The sequence below is a fragment of the Meles meles genome, chromosome 20, assembly GCF_922984935.1.
Source record: "Meles meles chromosome 20, mMelMel3.1 paternal haplotype, whole genome shotgun sequence".
NCBI classification, from domain to species: Eukaryota; Metazoa; Chordata; class Mammalia; order Carnivora; family Mustelidae; genus Meles; species Meles meles.
This window is the reverse complement of record NC_060085.1, coordinates 18619029-18635807: the sequence shown is the minus strand read 5'-3', so window position 1 is coordinate 18635807 and position 16779 is coordinate 18619029. Positions and strand designations below refer to the sequence as shown.

The 16779-nt window shown below is 45.2% G+C and overlaps 1 protein-coding gene across 2 annotated transcripts in view; it reads left to right on the top strand.

Moving 5' to 3' along the window:
• The first annotated feature begins 881 nt into the window (after positions 1-881).
• The window catches only part of IP6K2 (inositol hexakisphosphate kinase 2), a 29570-nt gene continuing 13672 nt past the window's right edge, over positions 882-16779 (top strand). The window contains exon 1 of one of the 2 annotated variants that reach the window (XM_045991713.1): positions 882-1011. The gene's annotated coding sequence lies outside the window, so the exon portion shown is untranslated. Of the gene's footprint in view, positions 1012-11110; positions 11212-16779 lie in introns of those variants that run through there. The other variant, XM_045991714.1, reaches the window with a different exon arrangement.

The following is a 16779-nucleotide window of genomic DNA, read 5'->3' as shown; positions in this document are numbered from 1 at the left end:
CTCATAAAGGCAGCACCCCTCCCCCCACCTTAAAAAAAAAGATTTATTTATTTATTTATTTGACAGAGTGTGGTGCTTAGTAAATACCTGTTGAATGAACAAGCATATGCATGAATGCACACCTCTAAAAACCCCCAGTGCACATGCAGCAGGGGGCTGCCATGTTGGCCTCCTTTACAGAAAGACCGGAGGTCAGGTAGGAGGCTCTGTCCACTCTCAGTGGCACCTCCCTCCTCCCTCGAATTTCCCAGCTTCAGTCACATCCACTCAGGTGGGAGCCCTTCTCGCCATCTCATAGGACCCAGGACAAATGAGCTTTAGACAAGACCCACAGTGTGGAGGTTGGCAGGACCTAGGTTGGACACAGGGTCATCTACCAGTCCCTAGAGGACTCTACAGCCATTCCGCTGTCCACCCCTCTACATCTAGTCATCTATCCACCTGTGCATATAACCACTCCTTTACTCACCGTCTCCAGTCACTCTTTTGTCCGTCTTTCCATCATCCCCGTCTAGTCCTCCGTCCATCCATCTGGTAGGGTGATGAAATTCCCAGTTTGCTACAGACCATCTCAACGTTAGCCTTGAAAAATCCACATCCCGGGAAACCCCTCGGACCCTGGAAAAATGGGACAGTTGGTTGAGCCATCCGTTCACACAGGGATCCCTCACTGCACCCACAAGTCCAAAGCCCATCCGTCCACCCAACCACCCACCTGACCTCGCAGGCCATCCTCCCCCTGGAAGGCACGCAAGGCCCCGCCCCACCCCTGGCCCCGCTCCGTGCCCCGCCCCGTGCCCCGCCCCTACCGGAAGCCGCTGCCAGGGTTCCCGGCGCCCTAGCAACAGCGCTTTTCGGGCTGCCCAGTCCACGCGCCGGGCTCCCGGTGCGAGCCAATAGAGAGGGGCTCCGGGAGCGAGGCGCGGGGGGCGGGGCTCGGCGCGGCCGCCGCCATCTTGATGGGAGAGAAACAATAGGACGGAAGCACCGCGGGACGGGCTGAGGCCGCAGGTAACGCCCGCCTTGTCCAGCCTAGGCTCTGCCGTCCCGGTATATTTGGAGGAGGGTGTCTCCGGGCCGTTCAGGGGCGAGGTGTCTGCTCATTAGGGTTGTCCCCGGGTTATTTGGGGAGGGGCTCCCCCGCGATCCCGGGGGCGGGGAGATCTCCTCGGGTCTTCGTAGGGCCGGATACCCCCCGGTCTTTTGAGAGAGGTGTTATGTCTTCGGGTTACTGGCGGGGGGGGGGGGCAATTTCCCCTGATTTTGAGGGGCAGAATCTTCTGTGGTCATCAAGGGGGTCTCCCGGGTATCTTGGTCGTGCAGGATCTCCCCCGGTCATTGAGGAGCTTTCCCCAGGTCTTTGTGGGGGAAGACCTCCTGGGTCTTTACGTCCCAGGACAGCGGCGTCAACGGGCTCTCGAGTTATTGAGGGGGGCTTCTCCTTGAGTCTTTGGGTGGAAGTGCCAGCTCACCGCCTCAGGTGCTGTTTACCTGGGGCCGGCAGATGTGCAGCCATTTTGAGCGTTGAATGCCAGTTGGGCCTGTCAGCTGGTGTTTGGTGAGGCAATCTGCACATCTTATTATCCAAAAAAGTCCTAAAATGGATCAGAGGACGGCTTCTTTAATAGCGGTAAGCTTCACCGTGGGTGGAGCTTTCATTCGTATTTGCTTCAAGACTGCTTTTGCCTCCCATCCTAATGATTTGTATTACTCGGTTTCCTCTGTTAAGAAAGCTGCACTAGCAGAAAAATGAGGCCAGACGTTGTGAAAACAAAAGGTAGAAAACAGCAAAACCTAGTGCTCTTAAATACCAGGGACATACTGCTTGGAATGAAACGTTTTGGTAGTAAAATGTACATGAGACAAGAACAAAATAAAGTCTTCAAAAAGAATAGTTTTAAGAAAAAGTACTGAAACTTCTGAAGAGCGTTAACAAAAATGTTCCAGTTCACCCGTTCTGTGATTTTTTTTTCATAAAGCATCATGATTACAGTAATTTTGATGAACTCTAGTATTTAAAATATTTGCAGTATTTACATTTTTAGCAGGGTTACATTTTAAGTGAACTCAGATGCTTATTTACACAAGTTGCTGCTGTGGACTTTGGGTAATTGCATCCTGTAACCTGGTGTTAAGTATTTAAAGAGAAGTTTCAGGGTGGTGGTGTTACTGTTTTAAATTTAGCCACTATCAAAATTAGAAGCCCACAAAATGAATACTTTATCATATTTGTTTGATATAAAAAGCCAGTTGAGGGACCCCTGGGTGGCTCAGTCTGTTAAGCATCTGCCTCTGGCTCAGGTCATGGTCCTGGAGTTCCTGGATGGAGCCCCGCATCCCCGCAAGGTCGGGGCATCCCGGCATCATTGGTGGGGGGTAGGGGGGGTCCCTGCCCGGTGGGGACTCTGCTTCTCCCTCTCCCTCTGTGTTCTCTCTTTCTCGCTTGCTGTCTCTCACATAAATAAATAAATCTTAAGAAAAGAAAAAATTAAAAGCCAGTTCATCTCTTAGTAACTTTTTCTTTGGAGAAAGAGTCAGTTGAACTGTTAACTGTTACTCGCAACTGATTTATTTGCATTGTGACTTTGGAGTAGAATTCACAGGAATTGTTAGGAACCAGGGGCATGAGAACCAGCACCAGAGTTGATATAATTGTAAAAGCCACTTTAGCAGATGGAATAGAGTTCTTTTGTGCTTTGGAGCTTTACGAGTGACAGACCAGTACACTGTATACCAACCCTGTCTGTTGGAGCAGTGGAATGTGGAAGGAAGGAAGGAGCAACTGCTGACTGATGAACCTTAGCCAGTCTCCTTTCTGTAAGTGCTGGAGATGTCACTGGTATCTAGGCAACAGGGTTGAGCCTGAGCCTCTGAGGCCACCTTGCTGAGGTGAAAATTTTCCATTGTTTAGTTCATAAAGAGGATGCTCTGGGGAAGAATTTTCCCTTTAAGTGAAGTTATTTTACCTAGTGATATAGTCGCCCTAACACATTGAACACATTTTTGTACATTGGAAGGTAAGCAGATGATTTCTCTTGTTTGATTACATTTTAAAGAATGTTTTTGTTTTTTAAATAATTATATTTTTGCCTACTTGGATATCAAGTAATAAAAGTAACCAGCAGTATTATATTTTGCAGTATATTCTGGTAGCAAGAAAAGGTCCTTTTTCCCCAAAATTGAATTTATACTCCACCTCAGAGTCTGAAGGAAAAAACAGTCTCCTAAGCGGATGAATAGTCAGATTGGGTCTGTCATCCATCACCAGTTGGAGTTACCGACTCCTAGTCAATCTTATTTCATCTCACTGCTTGTCTTCCCCCATCTTAAAAACAAACAAACAAAACCTGAATTTTTTTAGGTGGCATAGCCTCAGGATGTATTTTTCCCTAAGTATTTCATTGTGTATCTCTAAGAGACAAGGAGCTGCCCGTTGAATCTACAATACCATTACTCTGCCTAAAAACTAATGATAATACCTTTTTTCCCCACTTTAATACCTGGTTATGGTCAAATGTCTCTGTTTTTCCCATAATTTTTTTACAGTTGATTTGTTCATATCAGGATCCAGATAAGGTCTGCACATTGCTTTTGATTGAAGTATCTCTTTTGTTTCTTAAATTTATATAGTCCCATTCTGTTTTTCTTGTAATTGTTTTGTTGAAGCAACTGTCATTTATCCTTTAGGATTTCCCCTATGCTGGCTTTTGCTGATCACTTCCTTTGCTTGAGACCTTTTGACTATGGTGGCTGGGTTTGAAAGGGTCGCTCCTGTATATCTTCAGTGAAGATGTTGTGAAGGCTTTGCCAAGACTCCCTCATAACTGAGCCCCAAACCATGAACCCGAGGTCTGTCAGGGACCTAAAGGGCTACACAGTGTAAGACCCTCTGACTCCCTCTGTGTCGTGTAGTCCCAAAACTATGAGCCCTAGATTTTCCATGTGAAACTGGGAGGAGATTCTGTGACTTCCAGGAGATTAGATGTTCTGCGTCTTTGTCTCTTTACAGATTTCCTCTTACACTGACCTTGCACCCTCTGCTCACAGGCAGTTCACACTTACGGGGTCCCTGACCCAGTGTTCTTCCTTTTTTGCACATTACTCTTAGAGTGCCTATTGTCTTTTCTTTATAGGTAACCCCCAAATCTGTTTCCACGTTAGGTTCACTCAAGCTTCAATCCCATTGCTCCCAACTATCTGCTAAATATTTCTTGAGTGCTTGACCATCCCATTATAGATAAGTGTCTGCAGTTCAGCTAAGTGTCTTCCGAGCTGTTTCTGACTTCCTGAACCAAAACATCCTTGTTCTGACGTGGGAATGCTCAATATCTGACTCATCCCTCTAATTTGATTCCCCGTATCGGATTCTGAAGATAGGGTCCACGGGTGCCCACACCCCAGTCTATAGAGTTCAGTGAGGGTGTGCATTTTTCAGGAGAGGCCCACAGACAGATTCTCCAGGGCGCCAGTAACCCCTGAAGGGTTAAGAACAGTGGCACACCACCTAACCATCTACCAAATCCTATTTCTCGACTCTCCCCCATCCTTCCTTAATTCCCTGTGGGGGTTGGGCACAAAGCTCTGTGGGTACATTGGAGAAGGCAGGACTGTCAGGACTCTTTCCTACCTCCTGCCCCAGGGATGAAGGAGGAGAGACCCATGAGAGAAGGAAGCCCATTCTGGGACAGGCTGGAGAGACCAGCTTGGTCTTGATCCTGATGCCCTCCTAGAGCTTGCAGTTCTGTTAGGGTTACTCTTGCTTTCATCTCCTTCCGCCTGCAAACTCCCAGGCTCAGGACTGCGAAGGCAGTGTTGCCTCCTGCTCTTTACCTTTGCTTTTGACATCTTCAGATAACCAGATTCTAAATTCATGAGCCCACAGGTTACCTGAAACACCTCTATAGGATAGCATGTAACAGTAGCTTGAGAGCTTTCTAAGAAGCTTAAATTTTTTCTTCTCTCAAACCTCCTTTTTCACATACGCTTTTAATGTGTATAAGAATTGTATCTCTTTGATTGCTCCTTAAGTAAGAGCTTAGAAGACCCCTGTAAATGCTGGGTCCTGCTGCCACTGTCCTCCCCATGCCATCGCAGTAGAAATGCGCTGAGTGTCTGTGAAGCCAGGTTTTCTTTTTCTCTCTGCCTGGTTAATTTTTCCTAAGAAGAATGTCACTACCCTGCTCCATAATCCTCGGTGGCTCACAGGCATTACACAGAAGAGTGAAACGGGTGCAACCTCTATGCTCTGTCCCAGCAATTCTTCTACTTCTAAGGAATTTTCCTACAGAAATACTTCCACAAGAGTGCAAAGACTGCTACAGGGACACTCACTGCATTATTGTAATAAGCTAGTGTCAGTAGGGAAGTTAAAAATACATTATGATTTTGTGTGAATAATATGCTACCTTTGAAAGGAATTCTGTAGAGACAGAGATATGGCTAAGGATGTAGTTTAGTGGGGAACAGTGGCAAAACAGAACAAATGTTGAATGATCCTACTTGTACGAGAAACCAGAGTAGTCTGATTTGTAGAGACAGAAAGTTGTGTGGTGGTTGCCAGTGGCTTGGGGGTAGGAGAACTGGGCAGTTACTGTTTAACGGATACAGAGTTTCAATTTGGGAAGAAGTAAAAGTTGTGGAATGGGTAGTGGTGGTTGTTGCACAACATTGTGACTGTACTTAGTGCCACCGGACTGTACATCCCAAAATAGCTTAAAAAGGTAAATTGTGTGTTGTGTGTATTTCATCACAATTTTTTAAAAAGGTGAGAAAAATAAAGCTGATTTTTGTTGGGGGAGAAAAGCAAAACAGCTCAGCCTGATCCTGTTTACGTAAAGAATAGAAGTATGTATGGAAGCAGATCTGCAGGGTGAAGAGTGACTAGTAGCGGTGGTCAATTTATCATACTTGTAATTGCTTTAAAAGTCTCGGTTTTTTTAAAAGGCCAGGCAGGATGTCCCATGGCAGTCTGTTCCTCTGCCTGGCGTTGAAGCCTCGGCTTTTCACTCTTCTTCCAGGTGCGCAAGCTTAGTATGACGTTATCCCCTCCTGTACCATCAGTCTCTCCTTGACCTCCATCTCCCCATGGACTCTTTGCAGGAACTGTAGGGCAGTGGGCAGAGGACAGCCAGGCAGGCGGTTAGGTGTTTTACTCTTGTTTTTGCCTCAGAGCACCTCTGTAAAACTGTACCATGTCCGGTTTATAGGTGAACACAGGCACTAGGAGGAGGTAAAGCACCATTGTATACCCCAGGATAAGGCAGGCCTGAATTTGAGATTTAAAAGAATTTATTTTTTTTTAAGATTTTATTTATTTGAAAGAGAGAGATCACAAGTAGGCAGGCAGGCATGCAGAGAGAGAGGAGGAAGCAGACTCCCTGCTGAGCAGAGAGCCTCCTATGGGGCCGGATCCTAGGACCCTGAGACAGTGACCTGAGCTGAGGGCAGAGGCTTGACCCACTGAGCCACACAGGCACCCCTAAAAGAATTTTTTTGATACAATTCAAAAGTGTATAAACTTAGGTGTACTTTCCTACAATATTGTTTTTAATTGCACATACACATTTAGTTATTATCTAAAACAACGTGTTCCTTTAGAAGTTAGACTTTTTTACCCACTATTTTGAGAATTAGTTCTGTTGCGTTTGTCTGCGTGCATCTTTGGTGTTGTCGTGGCCACATTGTGCTCTCCTGAGCACTTGATCTTCACTCTTGGTGGCAGAGGTGTGACATCATCACTAGAGCCTCTACCCCGAGCTGGCTGTGATCTCTTCAGTGTGACCCTGTTAACTCTGTTGATTTTTTTTTTTTTTTTTCCTGTATAACAGCTTTACTGAGCTGTGGTTCACATACCTTATAATGCATCCCAGAAGGAATCCTGTGTCCCTCATCCCAGTATAGCTCCCATCCCCACTGGCCCTTCAGTCGTCCTGAAACTCTCCTCACTTTGACCTATTGTAAAGGCCACCACTGCACTTGGTTAAGCCCTGGGAATGGAGGGAGGAAGCAAGCTCTTCCTGCTGTTGGTTGTGGTAGTTTGCCCCAGAGGTAGTTGCCTTGGGACGGGGAGGCTGTAGCACATTACCACTTTGCCATTTTACATGGAGGGTTGGAGGGGAAATGAGGACATCTTACCCAGAGAGACTGTCTTGGACATGAGGATCTGTGGGCCGCATCTAGCTCGGATGCACCTTGGATTCATTTTTCTGTTTATAGACCTTTTCTCCAGTCTGTTTCAAGATTATTTGTTTTTGTTTGGTTGGGGTTTTTGTTTTTTGGGGTTTTTTTAAGATTTTGTTTATTTGACAGAGATAGCAAAAGAGGGAACACATGCAGGAGGAATGGGAGTGGGAGAAGCAGACTTCCCACTAAGCAGGGAGTCAGATGCGGGGCTCGTTCATGACCTGAGCCAAAGGCAGACGCCTAACTGACCTTACCACCCAGGTGCCCCTGTATATTTGTGTGTGTGTGTTTTTAAAAGATTTTATTTATTTACTTGATAGACAGAGATTACAAGTAGTCAGAGAGGCAGGCAGAGAGGGAGGAGGATGCAGGCTCCCCGCCGAGCAGAGAGCCCAATGCGGTGCTCGATCCCAGGACCCTGGGATCACAACCTGAGCCAAAGGCAGAGGCTTTACCCCACTGAGCCCCTGTATATTTGTTTTTAGTGTAAATTTTTATAAATAGGGATCTCTTCTAATTGAAATTACACTAATACAGTCTTACAGGTAAGGATTAAGCTATGGCAATGCACCAGCATTATCAGTATGTGGTGGCTAAAAGTTAATATTCTAGTAACAAGAAAGAATCTTTGTATTTAATGCCACTAAGATGCCACTTATATAGTTGGCATCTATATAAGTTAAATAGTTGGGAGGATGATAGCCCCTAAATGTGGTCTCTAGGTCAGAACAGGTAGCAAAACACGTGTAAACAAACAAATGGTTAAACAGAGGAGTTGTGCCTTGATTTGGTTTTAAATGTTTGTGAAATGTAGCTGTTGCTGAAGCTGTATGGCCCGCACCTACAGCACCCTGCCCCCAGGAAAACAGAAACAACACTTCCAGCAGTTGCTCACGGGACCCTCACTATGCTAGGTCTTTCACTCTTTCACTTGGGTTTTTGTTGTTGTTGTTATTGCCAGGATGATCTCATCCCACTCAGGACGGAAGGTGTCAGGCTTTGGGTAATTTTTTTTTTTTAAAGATTTTATTTATTTATTTGATAGAGAGAGATCACAAGTAGATAGAGAGGCAGGCAGAGAGAGAGAGAGGGAAGCAGGCTCCCTGCTGAGCAGAGAGCCCGATGCGGGACTTGATCCCAGGACCCCGAGATCATGACCTGAGCCGAAGGCAGCGGCTTAACCCACTGAGCCACCCAGGCGCCCTGGGTAATGTTTTTGAAACCCTTGTGATTTAGAGGAGTTTCAGTACCTGCTGTCATAAACTCCTTGGGGAAGCTGAGGTCAGTCTGGGCCCGTTGGACTTCTTCTGTTTGCTTTCTCTTGTGGAGAGTTCACAGACTTTCTCTGCACTGCTGGGTTTATTTGCTTGTTTTAACTCTTCTTGTGCATGTATTTGACTGAAAGTCATAATTGATCAAACCGGAAGATCATTTAGTACTGTTGGTTCTGTGTATCCATCCATTTATCTTACTGGAGACGCTCAGACGTGTTTTAGAAACCGAGTGTCCCATCCCAAGCCTAAGGAAGATTATATTTCTCTTCATGAAGTAAGATGTGTTAGAAGCCAGAAAGGCTAGTACTGCTGTTTCTGCTCCAGGCTTTTCTAGCCCCAGCTGCACACTCGGAAATGAGAGTGTGGACTGTGTGAGTTCCGTCTTACTGTCTTAGGGAACGTAAAAATCTTGCACCTCCCTTCAAAGCTTATTTTATAAGAATAGTAGATTGCTTTTGTTTTACAAGTGTAAAACTAATGCTAGGTAGGGATTTGCTGCAACCCTCCTTCCTGCCTTTTTATCTGGGATTGAGATCCTCTATCTATACAACTTTGGTGTCATTGCTAAGGCTGCAGCAACATTTGATTAACCTAGCTCCGAGCCTGCCAGCTTTCACTCCAATGGCTGTTTGTTCAATGTGCTTGAAACTTGGTTTCTGTGGATTGCACCTTAGCTCAGTCCTCCCCTCTCAGGAGCAAGAAGTGATGCTAAGTCTCTGTGGAGGTCTTGGTTGAGAGCTGGTTTTACAAGGTGCTCTACAGAGGCGTGTGGATCAGCACATACTGGTTTTCATGCTAAACAGAATCGAGACTGTTTCCTTGAGAGGCTACCTGGAGTTACTCAACAAAGGAAGAAGAAGGGTGGATATAATGTATTTGACCACAGAGGTATATTTTTATGAGCTCGAACAACCTGACAGAGAAGACGTAACACCACTATTAAACCATTTAATTGCACATTGCTGAGATTATGGTCCTCCTAAATTAGTCAGTTCTTCATGAACATTTTCAAGTTTTCTGCTTTTACGCTATACTCGTGTAAGGCAGTGAAAGGTGTCCTTCCATGAACAGTGTCTATTCTCTGAGGTGAGGGCCTCTAGAGGAGAGATAGTGAAGTTGGTTGCCAACTCCCTGCTAAGGGTTTGGGTTTTTCTTGCTCTGTGTTCTTATCAGAGAGTATGGGAACATAAGTATCTTTTCCCCCAGGTCCTTTGAGGTGCCCCTGCCCTTTGTATTACCTATGCTAGGCCTTATGGGACAGACACAGCAACACCTTCCCAGGGTTGCATGCATGCGGGCCTGTGGGTTGATGGGATGCTGCACCTCCCTTGGGAGGCCAGGCGAGGACTGTAAGCCTCAGATGCAGGGTCCTGGGGCATTTGAAAGAGTGAACCCTGCAGAGGTGCCAGGTGTGGCAGCTGACAGACTCTGGGCTCTGAAAGACTGATGGATGTGGCCAGCCGGTCTAGGGCAGGTGAGGGGTGGGAAAGGAGGGGACAGGCTGCTCCTCTTCCAGGAATGATTCATCGCACTCTCAGAAGAGTGTTTTTACTTTAAAAAATACAGGAGGCTCTTTGTATAGAGACAAAGAAGGGGAACAAAGAGGTAAGGTGTCAAAAGTGAAAGTGCCCCCATTGGCCTTCCTTCCCAGTCCTCAGATGTACTCTTGAGTGACTGAAGTCACTGCCCTTCCCACAAGCTGGGTGATTCTGAAGGAGTCAGCATCTGATTTGCTTCAGAACTGTGGATGTGTTTGACCTTGATTTCCTCGAAATTTGTAAATATTTTGCTATGCTTTATTTTGGAAAGAAATCTCAGGATTTCTGGAGGATGCCTGGCAAATGACATAGTATTGTGACCTGTGCCAGTGTCAGGACTTTTCTCATACCCGTGGCTTATTCTTTTCTTGCTGGTCATGGAGGAACACTGACACTTTGCAGAGTGGTTTGTGATGAAAGCTACCAGATTGGGGGATGCCTGGGTAGCTCATTCAACTGAGCATCCTACTCTTGGTGTTGGCTCAGGTCACAGTCTTAGGGTCATGGGATCGAGTCCCACATTGGGCTCCTGGCGTTGGGCTCCACACTCAGGAGGAAGTCTGCTTGAGACGCTTTCTCTCCCTCTCCCCCTAACTCTTTGTCACTCTCAAATACATAATCTTTAAAAAAAAAAAAAAAAGCTTCCAGATTGGCGCTGTGAGCGGGGCCACTTTGTAGTATTTACCTGGGTGGGGTTTTTTGCAAGAACCTGGAGGAAATTGTGCCCCCTGGACACAGGACCTGGTGCAGTGCAGGACACACCTTGTCCCTCCATCAGCAGGTACAGCACTTGGGGTGCTGGCCTAGGCAGGTCAGGGGTGCTTGGGTTCTGTGGTTGCCCATGAGGACTGAAGCAGTTTTGACTCCTGTGTTTCAGAGGTTAAGTTCACGTGTCTCATTTGGTTTGGAAGCCAGCTGAGAGAGGAGTAGGGGTAAACACTGACTACATTCGGAGAGCATATAATCTTGCCTAAAGCCAGTGAATAGACTTGTTGGCGCAAGAGAGAACTATGACTCGAAGTAGGAAAGTCCCTCAGATGGAGACCTCACGGCCATTTCAGCTGCAATGTGAGGTGGTCATTTCTGTATGTTTCTGTTGTGTATGTTCCCTGCAGGGTGGTGGGAGTCATGGACTGCACCAAGGAGGAGATGGAAAGTGGAGCATTGCCCTTGAAAGAGGGGTAATGGGCTTTTTAAGGAGGACTGAAAAATTCTGGGTGTGTGTATGGAATACATTTACTTCTTTATAAGAAAATGTGATATTCTGATAGGATGTGTGACACCAGAGTTAATAATTTCAATTTCCTTGAAGGAGTGGTGCTACAGTTTTAGCTAGAAAAAGCTTTATTTATTTATTTATTTATTTGACAGAGATCACAAGTAGGCAGAGAGGCAGGCAGCGAGGGGGGGGGGGGGGGGAGGTAGGCTCCCTGCTGAGCAGAGAGCCTGATGTGAGGCTCGATCCCAGGACCCTGGGATCATGACCCGAGCCGAAGGCAGAGAGGCTTAACCCACTGAGCCACCCAGACGCCCTGAAAAAGCTTTTTTTTTTTAAAAAAAGATTTTATTTATTTATTTGTCAGCGAGCACAGGCAGGGGGAGCACAGGCAGTGGGAGCAGCAGGCGGAGGGAGAAGCAGGCTCCCCGCTGTGCAAGGATCCTGATACGGGACTCTATCCCCAGACCCTGGGATCATGAGATCATGACCTGAGTCAAGGCAGACACTTAACTCACTGAACTACCCAGGCATCCCTAGGAAAAGCTTTTTAAGTTGCTATAACTTTGTAATTTAGCAGTGTAACTCTGATGAACTTACCTGTCCATAGGCTGAAAGCTCCTTCTCATTTCCTTCCATCTTGGGACCCACTAGTCTTTCATTCCAGAAATCTGATCGGAGGCAGAGAGATCAGGCAGTGTGGTCATGCTGGCAGATCTAGAGAAGCATCTGAGAGGCTGCTGTTTCCCTTACAGAAAAGATTGTCTGGATTTTTGGCACAGAATATGGTGTTTTATTTGTCCCTCAGCATTGGGGGAAGGATCTGCATTATTGTGGCTTTAATGAAATAATTTCATGGACAACTTAGAGCTTTTCCTTTATTAAAACTAGAATAAAATATTAATGAGGGAGAAAATGAACACCCAGTGTTGGACCACAGGCATAGGTGTCAAATTGATGCAGAGCTTCTGCGTCTTGTCTCCCTGGCTCTGCTGCTTTGGCCTGACGGACACCCTGCCAGCCAGCTGGGTTGTAGCTCCTTTGAGGTTAGGACTGTGATTCTAGCCATTCTTAGCAGTAACTCTTTCATCTCATGCACCTGTTTTCTGTAGTGGGGTCTACCTGTTACGGTGACCTCCTGGCACCTCTGTACATCCATCTGTGACGGAGATAATCGCGGTGTCTACTCCAGAGGGCTGTTATAAGAGCATGGGTGTTACAGAGTAGACAAACTGCTCCATCAGTGGCGGCTCTGGCCTCTAGTGGCTGGCATGGTTGTATCCCATTGTCATTGAAGCTTGGGGAGTTGGCCACTTCCTCCTCTGGTCTTCAGTGTCTCGGACGCACCTTATGGGCAGGGTGGGTTTGGGTTGTTATCCTCCTGTGTTTCTGTGTGGTGCATCTCCGGGCTTCTCCATCATGGAGTGCAGCTGGAGCCTGCAGTGGGCACTGGGGCAGGGCTTTATTGTGGATGAGCTTGAAACCTGCAAGAGCTGCAGAACTGTCTGGGCTTTCCTGTTTTTGTCTCAGTGAGTTCTTTTATTCCCCCCCCCCCCCGATATTTTCCCTGTTATAAAGGTAACATATGCTCTGAGTTTGAGAATATTTCAAGAAGTTCGGGACATTTAGACAACTTGAAGAGAAGGGAATAACTATCTTACCACTTGGTACAGGGCAGATCTAGGTTTCATGCTGTCTGAATTTACATATTATAAATATATATAATTTATTTATATAAATATATATTACAACTGCCATCTTTAAACAGAAGAATTTACAATGATGAAAACAAGTAGGTAAAAAAGTGAATTATTTGTTTAGTTTGAAAAAACTAAATCAGGGGGCGCCTGGGTGGCTCAGTGGGTTAAGCCTCTGCCTTTGGCTTAGGTCATGATCCCAGGGTCCTGGGATTGAGCCCCGCATCGGGCTCTCTGCTCCGTGGAGAGCCTGCTTCCTCCTCTCTCTGCCTGCCTCCCTGCCTACTTCTGATCTCTCTCTCTCTGTCAAATAAATAAATAAAATCTTAAAAAAAAAAAAAAAAAGAAATCAGAAGGTCACATTTCAAAAAGCAGAAAAATATTACAACTTGCAGTACTTTAGCCCCTACATTTTGGGGCAGCGTTTTGACTGCCTCTTCTGTGACAACAGTGTTCTGATATTTCTATAGAAAGGACACACAGTTGCTCCCCTAGGTTGATGGCCATCTTCTTTCTATTATTGACAACTTGGAACACTTTTTTTTTTAAAGATTTTTTAAATTTATTTGAGACAGACAGAGATCACAAGTAGGCAGAGAGGCAGGCAGAGAGAGAGGGGGAAGCAGGCTCCCCGTTGAGCAGAGAGTCTGATATGGGGCTCGATTCCAGGACCCTGAGATCATGATCTGAGCCGAAGGCAGAGGCTTAACCCACTGAGCCACCGAGACACCCCATTAGAACACTTTCTTTTAGCTTCCTAATTCATCTGTGCCATGTACATTTTTAGGATTGTTGTCAAATTTGGGAAACCTGTATCAAGTTTCTTTCATAGGTGAGCTGGGAGACTATAAGGCTTTCAGCATTTTTAATGGAGTGACTACAGGGCTTTGGAAGGGGGCAGGCAGCCATGACCCCTGTGAGTATTTTGTGTATGTAGTAAAATATACATAACATAAAGTTTACCATTATAACCATTTTTAAATACATGATTCAGTGGCATAGCTGGGACTTTTTGCTAGTCTTTTCCTCTGTAATTCTTTGAACCTAGTTTAGACAATAATAGCTTATACAATTTTATATCTTGCTTTTAAACAATTTTCTCATATTGTTTAAAATCATAAAATTAGTAAGCAGACTTTTCATGATATCCTGATAGTCCATCATGGCACTCTTCTAGACACGGGAGTAAGTACTTTCACAATGGGGTATAAAAGATGTCTTGATGGGGGCAGGGTGCACCGGGCTGGCTTAGTCCGTGGAGTGCACAACTCTTGATTGGAGGATTATGAGTTTGAGCCCCACAATCGGGTATATAGAGTACTTAAAGATAAAATATTTTTTAAAAAAGGTTGAGAGGGAAATGTCCTGATGGGGCTTAAACTCTGTGGCACAGTGGTAGGAGTTTTCCTGAGGTCGGTGTTAATTTGATGCCCTGTACCCAGATGGGTCAGTCTGGTCAGCCTTTATCCTGGTGCCTCCCACAAGACAAACATTGATAGCTTTCCTCTTCCTTCCTGGCGTTATTTTGCTGAAACTCCTTTTTGTATATTCATTTCGTTACCAGGAATTATGCCTCATTTTACCCAGCTTCCCGGTAAGTCCAGGGCAAAGTGAGGAATGATTTTCCTTCTGCATTGTCTTGCTAAGACACCTCATTAAAAGCTGGAGGGCAGACCCACCAGTGTTGCTGAAGGGGGCCTTCAGCAGAGACCCAAAACCAACCCATGGCCTTTCTTTGCTTTGCCTGCAAAAGATGGAGATAATTATCTTTTATTTATTTATTATTTTTTTCTAAAGATTTTATTTACTTGAGAGAGAACGAGAGAGAACACAAGCAACAGGAGCAGCAGGCAGTCTGGTGTGGGGCTTGATCCAGGACTCTGGGATCATAACCTGAGCGAAGGCAGATGCTTAACTGACTGAGCCACCCAGGTACCCCAGGATAATTGTCTTTCTTTTCTTTTTCTTTTTTTTTTTCCCCAAAGATTTTATTATTTGACAGACAAAGATCACAGGTAGACAGAGAGGCAGGCAGAGAGAGAGGGGGGAAGCAGATTCCCCACCAAGCAGAGAGCCCGATGCGGGGATTTAACCCACTGAGCCACCCAGGCGCCCCAGATAATTGTCTTTTAATGATAACATTGCAACCTGAAAACCTTGGGTGTTTGGGATGTGAACTCAGTACCAACACATAATTTCTGAATGCTAGTTAGTATATTTGTTTTAAGTTAGAGAATTTTAATCTTCTTGAGGCTACATTTTTTTTTTTAAGGTAATCTCTGTACCCAGTGTGGGGCACAAACTTAAACCCTGAGATCAAGAGTCCTGCTGTCCACCAACTGAGCCAGTCAGATGCCCTGAGGCCACTTTTTTTTTTTTTAAAGATTTATTTAGTTAGTTAGTTAGTTAACAGAGAGGGAGAGAGAGACAAGAGAGGGAACACAAGCAGGGCAAGTGGGAGAAGGAGAAGCAGGCTTCCTGCTTAGCAGGGAGCCCAAAGTGGGGCTTGATCCCAGGACTCTGGAATCATGACCTAAGCCACACAGGTGCCCCAGAGGCCACATTTTTAAAGTTTATTCTTGAATGACCATTCTTTTCTTGCCTGATTTTCTGCAAGAGAGAATTTCCCAAGAGATGGTCGGTCATTGCATTAAGAGCTTAAGTTTTGTTTCCATGAAATGTTTCCACAGCACCAGGTCCCAGATGAGACTTTAGGTGCAGGATCCTTCATTTATACTCCCCAGTTAATGCAGCTTGATAGATGGGGAATTATAAATGCAAAATTAACACTAGTTCAGTGCTCAGAATACATTTGGTAAAGTGTGTTGCATGCCTCATTTTAGTAATTGTGCTCGCTGTATGATTAGTGTGGGTTTGGATAATTGCAGTGGGTGCCTTTTGAGTCTTCTGTTATCTGTGTACAGCAGGTTTTCATGATGCAGTAGTGACTTGAGGCACATCCTACGAAGTCTCTTCTTTGTGCTGGTGTTCTGGACTCTGGAGATTCAGCAGTGAACACAGCAGTCAGAAATCTCTGATTTTATGGACTTTGTTTTCTGGTGGGGTCAGGATGGGGGATACAAAAAATAAACAAGACAAAGAAGACATATAATATGTTAGATGATGGTGATAAGTGCTAAAGAGAAATAAAGCAGGGTGTATAAGGGAGTGTAGACAGGGAGGTATGGTCCTTTCAGTTGGGGTAGCTTAGGAGGACCTCATTAAAGAAGTGACATTTGCATAAAGAGCTGAAGGAGGTAAGAGAGTGAGCCAGAGGGATGCCTGGGAGAAGAGTGTACCAAGCAGAGGGAATGGCAAGTGTAAAGGCCCTGAGGTAGGCATATTCCAGGTATGCTTGAGAAATAACAAGGAAGCTAGAATAATAGCAGATTTGATGCTGATTTTTCTTTCCTTATGGATTTTGCAGAAAGGGTTATTGGACCTTTATGCTTCTGTTCTGCTTGTTTGTCTGTAAAGGAATTTTTTGCTTTGACTTTATAAGAATTTAAAAAGATAACTATGCAACTGGTAGAAGTCTGCTAGTATTAAGACCCTGATAAAAATTAGGCTTTCAGAGTGAGCAAATGGCTTTAGATTGAGCAGTGGGTGTCATGAATTTATGAGGGAAAACATGGCTGTCTCTGAAAGTCTGTACTATCTGGGAGTGTCTTCACGGAAAGGGGGAGTTCTTCCTTGGACCAAGATGGTGACCCAGGCATCTTGGCAGGAGTGTCTCAAGATGCTCTGTGTGAGGCAAATGAGTCCAGTTAGAATGGATGGGAAGGTAAATCTCAACAAAAGCATTTGCATATAGAAGCTATTTAACAGCTAATACAATCTTTTTAAGTCTATTTTTTTCCTGATTATTAAAA